Source organism: Jaculus jaculus, chromosome 14 (assembly GCF_020740685.1).
Source record: "Jaculus jaculus isolate mJacJac1 chromosome 14, mJacJac1.mat.Y.cur, whole genome shotgun sequence".
Taxonomy (NCBI): Eukaryota; Metazoa; Chordata; class Mammalia; order Rodentia; family Dipodidae; genus Jaculus; species Jaculus jaculus.
Genome location: NC_059115.1, coordinates 34,537,778 through 34,554,108, shown reverse-complemented (window position 1 = coordinate 34,554,108; position 16,331 = coordinate 34,537,778). Strand labels below are relative to the sequence as shown.

The following is a 16,331-nucleotide window of genomic DNA, read 5'->3' as shown; positions in this document are numbered from 1 at the left end:
AACATATTTGCAATCATTCTGTTGAAATCTTTCTCAGGCATTTCCTCTAACTCATTCTCACTGGAGGTCATTTCTGATGCATTAATACTTTTAGGTGGATTTATATCATCTTGCTTTTTAGTGTTTCTTGTGTTATAAAGTATATATTTTTCCATCTTGGATTAAGTCAATGTTTGGATTTCCTAGCTATCTGGGTATTCTTAGCTGTATCAATTGATTTGATGTTATATATTTTCAGGGCAGGAGCTTAAGTTTTTAGGTGTGGCTCTTAAGACTCTCAAGAGTATCTACAAAGGATGTTCCTAGGTGTCGAGTTTCCCTGCTATGGGAGTATTCAAGTAGGCTGAGTGGAATAAAATACAGGTAGATTCTAAAAGTTAACTAAACACTTTACACATTCAATCAAATCAGCCCCAAGTATGTATGCAAGGGTAGTTATTATAACAACCATATCCTCTATCAACAAAGAGGTTAAGATTTCTGGTCTGTTGAGGGATCCCAGTCAGCTTTGACCAAATAAGACCCTTCCCTGGTGCAATCCCAGTCACCTTGGATGATTTTGGTCTCAGTCAAGTTGCTGCCTGGGTCATTGGGCTGTTGTTCTGATTTCTGGAGCTGGGCACTGGCTTTTTCTGGAGGGCAAACCGAGCCTGGCAACTGTGGCCCTGCAGATCAGCACACCCACTGCTGGAATTGCTGCTGCTAAAGCTGCCATTGCTGGGTCTGTCGCTGCTGCTGCTGTTGGGTCCACCACTGCTGCTGCCTCTGTTGCTACTGCTGTAGCCACCACTGCTGCTAAAGCTGCTGCTGCTGGGTCCACCGCTGCTGTTGCCTCTGATGCTGCTGCTGCTGGGTCTGCCTCTCCTGCTGCTACTGGGTCTGCTGCTGCTGGGTCTGCCACTGCTGCAGTTACTGGATCTGCTGCTGCTGGGGCTTCTGTTAACAGTGCCGGAGACATTGATGTTGCTGCTGAACTCTACTCCTGCTTGGGTCCCACTGTCGGCTAAAGTTGGCATGGCCGGGTCCTTGGATCGCTGTTCTTTTCAGGTGGTGGGGGAGGGGAGGAAGCTGCAGCTTCTCTAGTTCTCTCGCTGTTCCATGTGTTCTTCTACCTCATAGTCTGCTCCTCCATTGCTCACTGCCACTCTCCCTTCACGTTTCTTGAGTTGCGGAGAGTGCCAGTGTGATTGGAAGCTCCCCGCTCCTGGTTTATCCTGCGGCTTGAGCCGAGCCTGGTGGCTTTCTGGTGCGCCGCCGCCTCTGCGTTTGGCCGAGCTGACGGAGCTGCTTTTGCCGGCCTGTGCGGGCTCTGGATGCTATGGATCTCTTCTACTTCTCCGCTGCCGCTTCAACTTCCTATAAACCTCACTTTTTAGTAAAAGTGTGTATTTTGCTGAGTCTTTTTTGGTCTTTTTCCCCACTAGGCTGCTTTGGCTTATTACCTATGCCACCATCTCAACTGGAATTAGGTCCTAACTAGATTTTCTTGCATTTGATTTTTCATGTTATTTCTTTTACACTGTGGTCTGCCCTTAACAATGTATAGGCACTTAGGTGGGTGGATCAGTCTGGGCTCAAGCACAATGGTTATCTCAGGCAGCCTGAGGCAGTTGCCAAACAGCGTGGGCTTTGGCTCTCACTTGCCAATGCTGCCTGATCTATTGCCTTGAGATAGCAGGCGTCACAGTTGCCCAATCTCTCAAGTGGTAATGCACCAAAGCTGCCTGTGTTAGAGCTAGAAGGGACACTGAGGCACCAAGCACTAAAGCAGCCCAAACTCTGGCATGGGAACACTGGGACTCTGAAGCAGTTTGCGCTCCCCACTACAGGACAATAGCAGACAGCCGGCACATGAGACCAGTAGGAGATGGCGCCTGAGCTGGCATAAGCAACAGACACAGTCTCAGCTTGCATGGCTGTTGCTGTGGGCCTAGACTCACTGAACGTGTGGCAGCAGAAACAGTGAGTGAATTGAGTGAGTGGGTGGAGCAGTCTAACCTTCCACATGCAGGGATCCATCAGCATGCAGCATCACCATGGATATGGTGGACAATGGGGTGAGGGGTGCCTACCTGCCTACGAGGGTATCAGTGATTCACTGTTTATGCCTGGACCCGTTGAACCTGCAGCAGCTGGAGCAGTAAGTGGGTGACTGGGCAGAGCTGTCTAAGCTTCCACATGCAGGGATAGATTGGCATGGTGCCCTGGATACATCAGCTGCATGGGGGGAGGAGTGGGCTACCCGCCCACAAGGGTAACAGCGATTCCTTGTTTTTCCCCTGCTCTGTGCCCTCCACTGGCAATCTATTGGAGATTGCTGTCCCCTAAAAGACCCAGTGAACCCTTAATATCTTGCCTTTCTTTCCCCGGGATCTGCAGCGCAGCTAGATGGTCACCATCTTGGCCAGAAGTCCCCTTGACAAAGTTTCTTAAAGGGCTACTATTTCAGAATTTATCATATAGGTTTTCCTTTTGTACACAAAGTAAAATTATCTAAAAGAGAATGAATAAGCTGTCTAAAGAATTATGTCACACAAAAATACCCAAGTCCATTGATTTGATGGACATTAAGTAGTTATTCTTCATCATAATTATAGGCACTAAAATAAAATTGAAAAACATGTATATATGTCTTGAGTTATGAGGAGCTGGTATTTTTAAAAGTGAGGAAAACCAAGCAAATAAATAAAACCAACAATTTCAAACATGTAGCAAAAATGCTACACAAAGGAGACTTCCAGATATAGGTTTGGTTTGGGAAAGTCATCATTTCATGCAAACGAAGGAGCAGGCTATCAATGAGAAGAAAGAAAATATGTTAACAGCATGGGCCAGAGTGTTCCAAGGACTGTGAAACAAGCAAATACAAATGTTGTGGGAGTAGACTTTGCTGGAGTTAGAAGTGGGGAGAGGCAGTGACAGATGATACCAGGTCAGTTAATGTTCTTATTAGGACAAGCACCATAGGCCATTATTAGGAAGAGACATTTTGTTTTAAGTACAACGAGCAGCCCTTGAAGAGCTCTGGATAGGGGAGTAGATGGGCTGAATTACATTGCATGATTCAAATGTGTGGAAAGTTGACTGGCAAGAGAGGCAGGTAGCGAAGGCAGTGAGAAGGCATGGTCCCTGGAGGAAATGATTCTTGATCTGGCCAGTAGCAGCTGAAGAAGAGCATGGGCAGAAGATCCATGTTGGAGATAATGATTAAATGAGAGGACTTTTAAGGGATTACATGTGAAAAACTGAAAGTGACTCTGGGTTTATGGATCAAACAACTTGGTAGTATGTGAGTCCCCTCTTTTAGGTTCTCCCCACATCTCTCTTTCTCTGTGTCTGAATCAGTCCATTTGACTATCATTTTACCCATACATACATCTTCCAGAATTTTTCTTTTCAACTAAAAGTGACAAAATACTCTTTTTCAACTTTATAGTGTTTTATAGTATCCTCCTATAACACTTACTAACTCAGTGAAGTCCCTCAAACAGAACTGAATGCAACCAATAAAACCCCATGAGAGATCTGTGTAGGAGAGGCCAGCCATCAATCCTATACCACCATTGGCCTTTCACTAAAAATGGTGTCAATGAGGATATACTGTGCTTCCCAATTTTTAGCAAACAATTAGTATCACCCAAAAGTGTGACAGAATACTGGTTTCGGGGCCTAAATGGTAGCACTTTTGATTTTGTAAGTCTAGGGTGCACATCAAAGCATTTGTATTTTTAGCAATTTCCCAGATAATATACATTTGGATGCCCCCAGGACCTGTTTTTGAGATCCACTGAGGTATACAATCAAAGGTGTATTGAGAAGTAGCTAGGATGTTCAAGAGGGAGGTGGCATTACTAATATATCCTGTTTACCATGGTTTAACTCCCAACATCAGTTCTTCCTGGTTCTAGAGTTGTAAATTCCTGAGTCCTTGCCCTGGCTGCCTACCTGCCACTGCTTAAGAACTGAGACCCACAGCTCTGAGAAGCAGAGCACCAACTTCTCATTATAAGAAGCAATAACAGATGAGTTTATCAAGAAGTCACTTCATCTCCTCAGTGGCTCATCATTCCTATTTCAGGAGTTCAGACAAGCAGTTAATCTGCTGGAAAGATGGAAAATGAACTGGCTGTAACAATCTATTCATTCCAGAGGGGATCTTCCATTAAAAAGAGGATGATCATGTATTATCATTATGGACACCTAGGTTTTTCATTCAAGTATTTCTATTTTAATGCTGTGTTTATTGAGCCTGCTGACTTTTCCCTCCTAGGTAGGAAAAAGCCACAATAAAATCATCATATAACTGTATACTACTTTCCATTTTGTGAGAGATATCTCCATGACTGGAGTTAGTCATAACAAGATTCAAAGGTATCAAGCAAGAGAACTATCCAGATCAAAAGTATGCAGAAATGTGGCCCACTGTGGTGGTGCACACCCTTAATCCCAGCACTCAGGAGGCAGAGGTAGGAGGGTTGCCTTGAGTTCGAGGCCACTCTGAGACTACATAGTGAATTCCAGGTCAGCCTGCACTAGAGCAAGACCCTAACTTGAAAAAGCAAAACCAAAAAAAAAAAAAAAAAAAAAAAATTATCCAGAAGTACAGAATTATATGGTGAGCAACAGAAAACCTAAAACTTTAGCTGTGCTATGAACAAGGTATTCTGGGAAATAGGGCAAGTTGGGTTAACCCAAGTTCATTTCTAAATGAACACACTTTGTGAACTGAAGGGGCTGTATCATGTTGGAACATTTTCATTTTAAGAAAAATGAAAGGAAATTTATTTTTTCTATTGAAAATATTTTCAAATGAAAGTATTGACTGAACTGAATTTAATAATAGATAAAGAAATAAGCTTTTGAAATGGATACATTTCTTTATCTTAACAGTAATTTTTTTTTCAAACTTTAGCAAGTAAGTTAACAATTGGGGGTTTCTTTGAGCAAGGAGAATGTCACATACACCTTGTAAAGTATTGTGCTTGATGTAGATAGTTGCTGTGATGTGACAATCCTGGAAATCACAACATGGTTATTGGTCCTGCTCTATGATAAAAACCTCTCGGCTGTGCAGACACAGCTGTGGAATCAAGTAGAGTAATCCTTATCAGATGAATGGATAAACCAAATATGGTATTCACTCATAGAGAGAATATTGTTCCCACCTACAAAAAATGAAATCCTGCTGTTTTCAGCAACATGGATGGAACTAGAGGACAATATGTTAAATGAAATAAGCCAGACACAAAAAAACAAAGAAGCCTGTTTTGCCACTCATATGAAAGCCAAGGTGATTTTGGAGCTATAGGTTTGAATGGTATCTCTAGAGACTAGAAGATAGCAGGGAGGAGGAAGAGAGGGAAGTCAGATAATGGATACCAAAGTTCAATTATAAAAGATAAAATACTACTGTTCTACAGCACGGCAAACTGTGGTTTACAATAATGCATTAGATACTTCATTAAGAAATATAAGAGAGGGGTTAGAAGCATCCCACACAAAGAAATGACAGATGATTAGGGAAAGAGGAATGCTAATTACCCTGATTTGATTGTTACATATTATAGGTAAGAACTATATTTTCAGGTTGGACTCCACTAATACATACAATGGTTAGGCATCATTTTATAATTTTTTTTTATTTGAAAGAGATAGAAAGATGCAGATAGAAACAGAGAGAGAGAGAGAAACTAGAGAATGGGTATGCCTGGGCCTCCAGCCACTGCAAAGGAACTCCAGAAGTATGTGCTACCTTGCACATCTGGCTTACATGGGTTGTAGGCAAATGAACGTAGGTCCTTTGGCTTCATAGGCAAGCACATTAACCACTGAGCAATCTCTCCTGCCCCACTTTATATTTTGTATTAAAAAGGTTGCAGACTAAAGAAGTAGTCCAGAGTGGTCTTAGTCATGGGGTACATTTTTGAAGGCTGAAGTCTTCTCTGTGAGTAGCTAGAGCCTGAAAAATCAAGTCCTCTTAGGATAGAAACAGGATAGGGGCTCCCATGGAGCTTAAATTTCTCCTCTCACAGTTTTTCTCTTTCATTTTTGGTGAGGTGGCTGGCAGGTAAAAGGTTCCAAGAATCCACAATGTCGGCAAGTAGCCCAGTGCCCTTGGGAAGATGCCAGAAACTTATGGCCACTCCTCCAGAAAGGTAATGAGAGTTAAAGGTTAAGGGTTTTCTATACAACTATTTAAAGAAAAAAACAATAGTGACACCAACTTTATCTCCTAAATACCTTAACTACATGGAGTTTTGGTTATTAGTTAATGAGCTGGAAACATAGGAGAAAACAATATTAACTCATGAGCAATGTGAATAATTCAATTAACATAATTAGGCAAGATGCTGCTTTGATCCCTGTGGTGATAAATAAAAATAACAGCTTTTCATTAAAATTTCTAAGGAAAAATAAATGCCTTCCTGTCCTTCCAATTGCACTGAAATAACTAGAAACTGTGTAGTTTTAATTCCTGGGCTTTCTTCTCCTGACTATATGTATGGAACACATGAATTCAATGACAGACATATGAGGCAGGAGGATGTAACTGTTTTGATTAAACAGGAACTTCTTCACTCCTGCCAATATGCATAGAGTGCAGCAAATTTTAGGGCTGGGGAGATGGTTCCATGAATAAAGTGCTTGTCACACAAGTATAAGAACTTTAGTTTGGATCCCCAAAACTCACACAAATCTGGGTGTCTTAACATGCACCTGTAATCTCAGAAAGCTTACAGTGAGATAAGAGATAGAAATAGGAGACTCCCTAGAAGCTCCTGGGCCAGGTAGTGAATAACAAGGGACCATGTCAAACAAGGGAAGGCAAGTCCCAACATCTGAGGTTGCCCTCTGACCTCCTCATCATGCCATGAACATATACACCCATAGTCGCACTCAGAGGAACACATACACACATTTACACACAGTGAGAAGATTTTTTTTAAACTTAGACAACCATGTTTATAGTTGCTTAATTCATAATAGCTAAGAACTGGAATCAACCCAGATACTCATCATTAGACAAATGGAAAACCTAGATGTGTTTTATATACATGATGAAATTCTACACAGCAGTAAGGAAAAGTTGCACAATGAAATCTGTAGAAAAGTGGTTGAACTTGGAACAGATCATACTCAGCGAACCCACCCAAACACAGAAAGACAATCATCACATGGTCTCACTCACCTGCAGCTCCTAACATGGACCAGTCGAGTTGCTGTCATACCTAATAGGCATCTGGAGGACCATGCAATAGGGAGGATAGGGCTTGAAGGGAGTGTAAGGTTGAGGGGGAACACAAAACTGACCCCAAATGGAACTGGTACCATAAAAGCCTATATCCTAGAAGATAGACTATAAAGTTGAACCCTCATCAGGACCTTAGAGGGAGCACCTGAATTGAAGGGCCTTGGACAAGGTGAGGTGAAGCCTAACCTTGAATTTCTCCTGTTCCTTTATTTTTTTCCTTCTTTCTTTTCCTTTCTTTTTTTTTAATATTACTTTTCTTTTCCCTTCTTGTTAGTCTGTAATTCCCAGTACCAAGATGTAGTTAACTCCCACAATGAGCTATTGATCAGAGAATCTTACAAGGTTTCCCAAAACAAGACAGACTTCTGTCAGAGCAATTGATTAACCACCAGAGGTTAATAGTAAGACTCTACTGCTGAAGACACCACATGCTGTCGGTATGGAGCATGGAGAGACCTGGCTGGAATCTGAAAGAGAACAAATCCCCAGACAGCCCATCTAGTGCCAGAAGGTGCTACATGAGCTACTGTAGGGAAGTGGCCAACATCTGTCCAAGGCATAACTCAGAAGCAATAGTGGCACACAGTCATAATGGGTAACCAACTGATCTTGGATTGGCTAACAGATCTGGTCAGTGGAAAGGAACCCATATCTGGAACTTGGAAACGAGTCAAAATCATATCCTGATGATGAGTTTTCTTTCCAAAATCCAGCTCCCACAAAGTTTGGGCTACAAGAGGGCCTATACCCATTATATTCTCTCGACACTAACAATGGTTATCTCATTTAACCAGTGCTGATTTCACTCTCTGTTGGAGGATCTGCCTCTCCTTTTCAGGTGGAAGCAGGACCTGAGGAGAGAAACAACCCATTGCACTTCGCCAGGGCCCCAGCTGAAACCACAGAGGAACTGGGGAAATGAGTAAGACTGCTGTTTATTGGTGAACCTGATATTAGCACAAGGGTAAAGGAGATAGACACTGAGGACACTCAACACCTACCAAACCAGAGATCCAGAGGCTCCTAAGAGTGAATCACTGAAATGAACCCAACATGGCTCAGGAAATATTGTGGAACACAGGCAGAAAGCTTGTTAGAGCCACAAGTTGGAATGTTATGCACAGAGACATTGCCTCCTCCCCTTAAGTGATGGCTGCCCCTACAATGTGTGACCCACAGTCCCCGTGAGGTTTACTGGCATGCCCAAAGAGGAGGGTCTCTTTTGAGGGGGAGGTAGGGATGAGGATAAGAATGGTACCAATAAGTGCCGTCTACATACTGAGTATGAACATAACTAATAAAAAAGAATTAGAGTGGGTGTTTTCAGCAGTGAAATTCAATTCAACATCTGTGGCAATAAAGACCTAGCTTAAATGCCTGTTAGCAGAAGGAAGGAAAATAAATCCCTGCCCTCAGGACACTCACTCTATAGCATGTGACCCATTGATAATAAGCATGGTAATATGTGTGATGAAACAAGTAACTCACAGGCCCTTAATGATATAGACAGTACTAGAGAGTGAGGAAGGCTGGGTCAATAGCACAAGATTGGAAGAATGGTTAAGATCATGCTGAGCTAGAATTCGAATGGGAATAACTACCATAGGTCAAGTAAAGGTGACCAGGCCTCTTGGTTAAGGAGACTGAGCACATCAAGGCACAGACAATAGTGTAAGGAGGCAGAAATAACCCCAAAATACATTGTTTATGCTGCAAAACTATACAATCCAAGAAAGAGGAATCCACTGGTCAACAAGCATGTCACTAGGAATGATAAAACCTTGAAAGAAATAATTTGAATGTATTTCTCTCAAAGGAGATTGGTGTTCATAGTTCTGGTTAACAGAATGATAACAGCAATCATTTATAAGGAAGAGGGCATAGGATCTTAACCTCAAGTCTAGGAGCTTGGATATTACTTTCAAGTCTCTCCAGCCATTCGCCAATGGGTAGCCCCTGCAGCTGGCACTGTATCATGAGCAGATATGCTCTGAGCAGCAGCTGAGAGTCTGAGGACCTTGAACATGTAGCATTTACCAAAATGACCTAGAGACGCAGAGACACTATTTTATTGGTTACAGCCAAATTTTGAATGATAATATGATGAAGTATTATCATCTATGCTTTTTGGCCCTGCCCCTCTTGGACATGTTTTGTAGTTCCATTCAAGTATAAACAGAAGGGAGAAAGAAACTTTTTTTTCCCCTATTTTTTGACCTAGGAATGCCAATACCTGTGCACTGGGACTTTCTCTCTAAACCTAGGGAAGCATCATTAATGGACTGTGGGTTATTTTCTACTGTGTATTTTTGCTCTATGCAGGCTGCCACAAACAAACAATTTATGTTAGCATGGGAGAAGCCTTGCTGTCATCTCCTTTTCAGGGCACCCCTGCAGAATGGCTGATTAACACTGGCTGCCATGTATATGAGCCCAGTGGCATGCTCTTTGTAGTGGGGGTGGCCATGTATTTTCTTTTTTTTTATTGACAGCTTCCATAATCATAGACAATAAGCTATTGTAATTCCCTCCCCACCACTTTCCCTTTACAGCTCCACTCTCCTCCCCCTCACAACCAGTCTCTCTTTTATTTTGATGGCATCATATTTTCCTCCTTTTATGATGGTATTGTGTAGGTAGTGTCAGGCACCATGAAGTCATGGATAGAGTGCATTGAAAGCAGTTCTACCCTTCCTTTGCTCTTAAATTCTTTCTGCCACCTCTACCACAATGTACCCTGAGCCTTGGAAGATGTAATAGAGATGTTTCAGTGTTAAGCATTCCTCTGTCACTTCATCTCAGCACTATGGTGCCTCAAGGTCACCACCATCTGAAAAGAGAAGCTTGTGTAACCAAAAGTGAGAGTAGCATTAATACGTGAGTGTCAACATTAAGAGAGGTGCTCACCGGGCAGTTTGCTGAGCATAGTATGTACATTCAGCCAGACACTAGAAGACATTACACCCCTAGGACACACGACTTCACCTGTACTAGGTTTTCATTATCAGGCATGTATTCCCTTCCCATGGAGCAGGCCTCCAGTCCAATTAGAGAGTAGTTGGTTTCCCCTGTAACACACATGCTGCTATTGCACCTGTCGGCTCATTTGGCCTGGCTGGCCAAATTTAAGGCTTGCAGTGTCCACTGTTGGGTATCTTCACTGGTGATTTCTCTTTCTCTCATGAAACTGCATGTAGCATGTCATTTTCCAGCTTTCTGTCAGCTGGTCTACAAGGATGTTTTCAGCTCAGCTCCAGCAGTATTTCTCAGAGACCGTGTAGCACAAGCATGTGGAGTCTTCAGCAATACAGTCTTACCATCTATTTCTGGTGGGAAACTAAGAGCCTCAGCAATAGCCTGTAATGTTTTAGTGGGATCAGGGATATCCCTGGCCAACAACTCACTGGAAGGTATCCCATCCCTGGCACTGAAAACTTTCTAGTAACAATCTATGGCTTCTATATGTGTCATTGTACAAAAAGGCATGTTTCCATATGACTTATGCATACCCTCTTAGATTTTGATTAGCACTCCCCCACCTTTCCTTTGATCAATCTCTTCCCCTGACCTCACTTAGGCCTTTCCACCCCCCAGTAACCTATTCTTTTACTTACATATATACAATACCATCCTATTAAGTTTTCCTCCCTCCAATTCTATTCCCTTTATATCCCCTTTCTAGCTTACTGGCCTCTGCTACTGAGTTTTAAAAGCCAACCAGGATAGAAGGAGGGCAAAATCCAGAAGGTAAGTATAAATATAATCAGAAAATGGGTATCCTGCAATCAAAACTCAAGAATCAAAGACACAATAGCTGGGGTGATAGCCCAAGCAGCAAAAATGCTTGCCTTGCAAGCATAAAGACCAGAGTTCAAATCCCAGACTAATAAAACAATCAGGCATAGTGACACCTGTCTGTAACCCTAGCACTTGGGGAAGTGCAAATGAGAGGATCCTCGGGGCTTGCTAGCTACCAGTCTAGCATAACTGGCGATTTCTAGGCTAATGAGAGACCCTGTCTCACAAAAGTTGGACAGTGCCTCAATAATAACACCAGAGAGTGTCCTCAAACTTCCACACATGTGTACATGCATGCAAACATGCATGTGCAACCACTCAGACACATATACAGATAGACAGAATCAAAGACACACACTTCTGCTTGGAACATTTCTCTATCCTTCCTTTGGAAAATCCCTGTATACTTTTCAGATCCTACTTAGAAATTTCTTTCTTAGCTCAGATTCCCACTTGTAGATTTAGGCACATCATCATTAGGAATTACTACCACAAAGCTATTTCCCATTTATGGAAAGCATGTGGCCTTATACTATTCTCCAAGGATGTGTATTGGTGAGGTTCAACATTACACCTGGCAAGAAGATGCTCCCTTTATATTTCCAGACTGAGTTAATACTAGACAAATAATTAAGAGAATAATTAAGATTCAGCCACCTATCCAAGTCAAGTAAAACAAAGGCTGTGCTTATAAATCAGGACACAAGGAGTCTTTGGAACCATGCCTTAAACAGAAACCTTTTCTAAAATTCTTTTCCTAAGACACATCTACAAATCCTTCCAAAGTCTAGGTTTAGAGAGCCTATCTGCCATCCCTGGCAGTTCTTTTATTTGGAGATATTGGTCTTATGCATCCTAGACTGGCCTCAGATTTGCTCACTATATAGCTGAGGATAGCCTTCAACTACTGATCCTCTTGCCTTTACCTTTTACCTCCCAAGTGTTGGCATGAAAGGTATATATCACCATAACCAGTTCATGCCGTTCAGGGGGTCAAACCCAAGGCCTCCTGCATGCTAGGCAACCACGCTACCAAGTAGCTGCATCTTCAGTCCTGGCTGCTCTGCATTTTGATAACCCTGATTTCACTTGAGTTAATCCACTCCATGAACCAACAGATAACAAGAACTCTTTATTGTTTAACCAGTTTGTAGTATAAACCTAGCTGTAATCTCAATTAGAAGGAAACAATACAAAGTCGAAGGAAAATAATACTGTTTGCATCTGAAAGATCTTGTCTTTGTGTTTGTGCTGTGGATTAGTGTGGGAGTGCTGGAAATTTGGGGTGTCTCTGAGAGCACTACTGGGCCTTTCTCAGCTCTTGATAGGACTATAATCCAGGAGTTAGGGTGCCAGACTGTCTCCTTTACACAGAACTTCTAAAGAGTCAGTGGCCTCCAGATTCTTGTCTTTTGAATTCAAAGAATTGAAATCCACAAATGAGAAGGTAAGTCTAGAGAGATTTTATTAAATGATGGATGGAACTTAAGAAGGAAGGCAAAGCTCCTGTAGAGCAGCAGGCGGTTTCTGAGATCCAAGCTCTGACCTTTTCTAGGTGGTGACAGGTGGAATTGACTGCCCCAGTATCAGGTTTCTACATAGGGGCTCAGATATAACCTTTCCAGGAATCTGAGAAGGGGAACTAGTCTAGGAAGGGGACCTCCTTTCTAGGGAGGGACTGAGTTGAGTTTAAGGGAAAGCAGACATAGGGAACTCCTTTGGGAGCAGACACATCCTACTCTGACCTCAAGGACAGGCTTAGGACAGTTCTCACTTTTACTTTCCTAGCCTTGCCACCCCTAAACTGCCTCAGGAGGGAGTTAGTTCAGTTGTGTATAACCTTAGATAAGTTACTTAGCCTCTCTGAGTGCTTTCATTTATTTGTAAATACTTTGGAAGTTTGCTGTTAAGATGTGCTGTCACATAGCTGAGGCCTGTTCAACCCAGACCATAAAGAACTTTAGGAATAAACTTACCAGTATTCATTTAAAACTCATTACTCTGGGTTAAGGAAATGGCTCAGCAGGTAAGAAGTCCTGAGATGACCCAAGCTCAAATCCCAGCGACCACCTATACAGCTGAGAGTAGCCATACATACCAGTCACCAAATTCTGTGGGGGACAAGATATAAGAGACCCACCAGTCACTAGAAGTGGCAGCTCCAATTTCAATAAGAGACTCCATCTCAACAAAAGAATGGGATGAGTAATAGAGGAGAACACTTGAAATTCTCCTCTGGCCTCTGTGAATGTGTGTATAGGGGTACATACATTTGCACACACAGACACACACACATGTACATACCACATACACTATATCATACTATATACCATACCACATAGATATCATATCACACCATGACCATACCACATACATATACACATATCACATACATCACATCACACCATATACTATACCCCCACACTACACACATGTACATAGCACAGACAAATCATATCACACCACGTATTATAACACACACACACCAACCATAAAGCAATGCTATACAAACAAAAAATTATCAAGCAATAACTCACATATATATGCTCCATTAATTATTACCACAACCCTATGCAGTAACACCATTATTAATCACCATTGCATACAATTAAAGTTAAGGTTCCAAGAAATAACCAGACTTGCACATATACATCCAAAAAGTAAGGGAAGGACCACCAGGATCCAAACCCATACTGGGCTGATACCAAAACCCACATAGTTCACCCTGTACATAACTATAGAACACAGCTATCAATATAGCACTGATCTGGGCAGCTTATGGAGATAGCATGGATAAACTCCTCAATTATGACAGGGTTCTTTTGTTTGTTTGTTTGTTTTGCAAACTTAAGACAAAACCTGTACTTCTAATCTTCACTGGAGATGTCGGGCAAAACTTGCTGAGGTATGAAGTTCTTTAGAGGAATCTCACTCCATCCTGTTCTCCCTTCTGCTGCTGGGGCATAAACATGAGCCTGGAACAATGCCATCCATATATGTCAGCCTTCCAGATGGAGATAATATGGAGGAGCAGAAGATAGGATAGGTATGGATGCATTGATAAATACACAGTTATACAGCATTCAACCTGCCAATCTGCAGATATCTTGTATGTGGGAAGGGGAAAATAAACTTTTATCTTATTCAAGCCATTCCTATTTGAGTTTTGTTTTTTGCATAGAGCTGAATCCTTGTTATTTTAAGTTCCCACTATATACTTCACTTTTACATTTCTCGTATTTAAGAAGGATCAAGTAGAATGGGGACCTTGAGCATATTTTAAAACTTATAAAGCATAACTAAATCAAGCGAGTGCCCAGAACACTAGTAAGGAAGGCCACAGTGACAGTAGCATCTACTGCTGCTCCAGGCGCAGGAAAATTACAAAGAAATAAAAGGAAAGAATAAATATCCATCATTCTGTTCCCAGGGGAAGACTGTGGAATAAAGCTTCCATTTATCCCTCACAGATCATGCCACGAAGAAACCTAATCATTTTGGATGCTCCAAGAAGTCAAGGAAAAGTAGTAGATTGATCTTTATGTTCTTACAAGGGTGTGATTCAAGGAAGTACCCAAGACCACAGGGAAGATAATATCAGCAGCTGTGACTATAGCAATGTGGGGCACATGAGGAGAAAGCCAGGAAGCAGAGTAACTCCTTTACATCCACTTAACCTTGAACTTCAGAACTTGCAATCCAGACATGCTGAGGGCAGAATGATTCAAAGAATAATGACAGGGCAAGCAGTTTGAAACCAATTTAACATTTTCAATTGCAGAAACAAAATGTACAACACAGTACCTGGGATACACGCTCTTTTACAAAGTGGGTGGCCACCAAGAAACATAAAACTAGATTTCATCTCTGCCAAGGACCGCCTCAAGTTCAGCCTTGGCAGTGATAGGGAACAAAAATGAGCAATCACCAAGTTCCGAGCATGGTACTTATATTATCAGACTTAATCTCCATCAAAACTAGATGAATCCAGGCATAATATCTTTACTCTCACAGAGGTTTGGAAAGGTTAAGTGTCCTTCTCAATGGCATGAGAGAAATAATATGACGGAGAGGACTTAAAGACAGAAGTAGTAGCTTACCCATATAATCCCAGCACTCAAGTAGCTGATTCATGAGGATCAGGAGCTTAAGGCCAGCTTGGGCTACACAGTGAGTTTGAAGCCAGCTTCAGTTACAAAAGACCCTGTTTCAAAAAAAAGTAAAAAACAAAACAAAACAATGCAATCAAGATAAAAAATCTAGGATATCTGACTCCAGTATTTATCCAGCCAGACTTCTAAACAATTCAAACTCATTTGTGGCTCTCCTCACCAGTATACCTTTGCACTTTTCTCTAAAGGGTGTTTATCATCAGAGATTAACAAATATGTGATTGTTCATGCTGCCAACTTGATAGGATCCTAGAATCACCCAGAAGACAAATCCCTGGGTCTACATATAAGCGAGTTTCTAGATTAGATTAGTTTAGTAAGATTAGTTTAGTAATGAAGATCTAGCCTGAATGTGGGAGGCACCATGCCATGGGCTAGGACTGAAAACAGAGGTGAACGGAAGCTGAGCATCAACGTTCATCCACTTTGCTTCCTGGATGCAGACTGCATGCGGATAACAGCTTCGTATTCCTGCCACCAAGCCTCCCCTGCCATGGTGGACTGTAGCCACTGGAACTATAAGATGAAGTAAGCCTTTTCTCCCTTAAGTTCCTTCTTGTTGGGTAGTTTGTCACAGCAATAAGAAAAGTAACTGAAATTCTAGGGCTGGGAGGAAAATAAACAAAACAAAACTTAAGATTGGCTCAGGCCAATAGACCTAGTAAATAAAGATACTCAGCACAAAATTTCTGACCCTGAGGTCCCAGTGTTAACTCACTTTCTCAGTCAATTGTTTGGATCACTTCTTTGCTTAGGGACTGGGTATACAAAGATGGTAAGACATGGCTCCTTTTTCTTGAGTTCAGCACTAAAGGAAGCAACTGACACAAATTTTGAAAAAATGATTAGATTACGATAGGGCTCATTTATGGTAAGTAAAAAATACAGAGGCCAAAACAGACATCTGTGGAGGCCTCACTGAGAATGGCCACAAGCACACTAAGTTTTTATGGCATAGAACTTTGTAAGGTGCCTATGCAGCTCACATTGAGGCATTGCCTCTCTAGTGGCCTGACCACCATTTATTATCCAGTGATGAGTTCCAAGGACAACATGACCACAGTGTTTCTCGGTTGACAAGCCTAATTAGAGCAGGGCTGAGCCCAGTA

The 16,331-nt window shown here is 41.9% G+C and overlaps 1 pseudogene; it reads left to right on the top strand.

Annotated features, from left to right (window-relative positions):
- The first annotated feature begins 2,036 nt into the window (after nt 1-2,036).
- LOC101606334 overlaps nt 2,037-16,331 on the top strand; it is a 70,288-nt pseudogene continuing 55,993 nt past the window's right edge.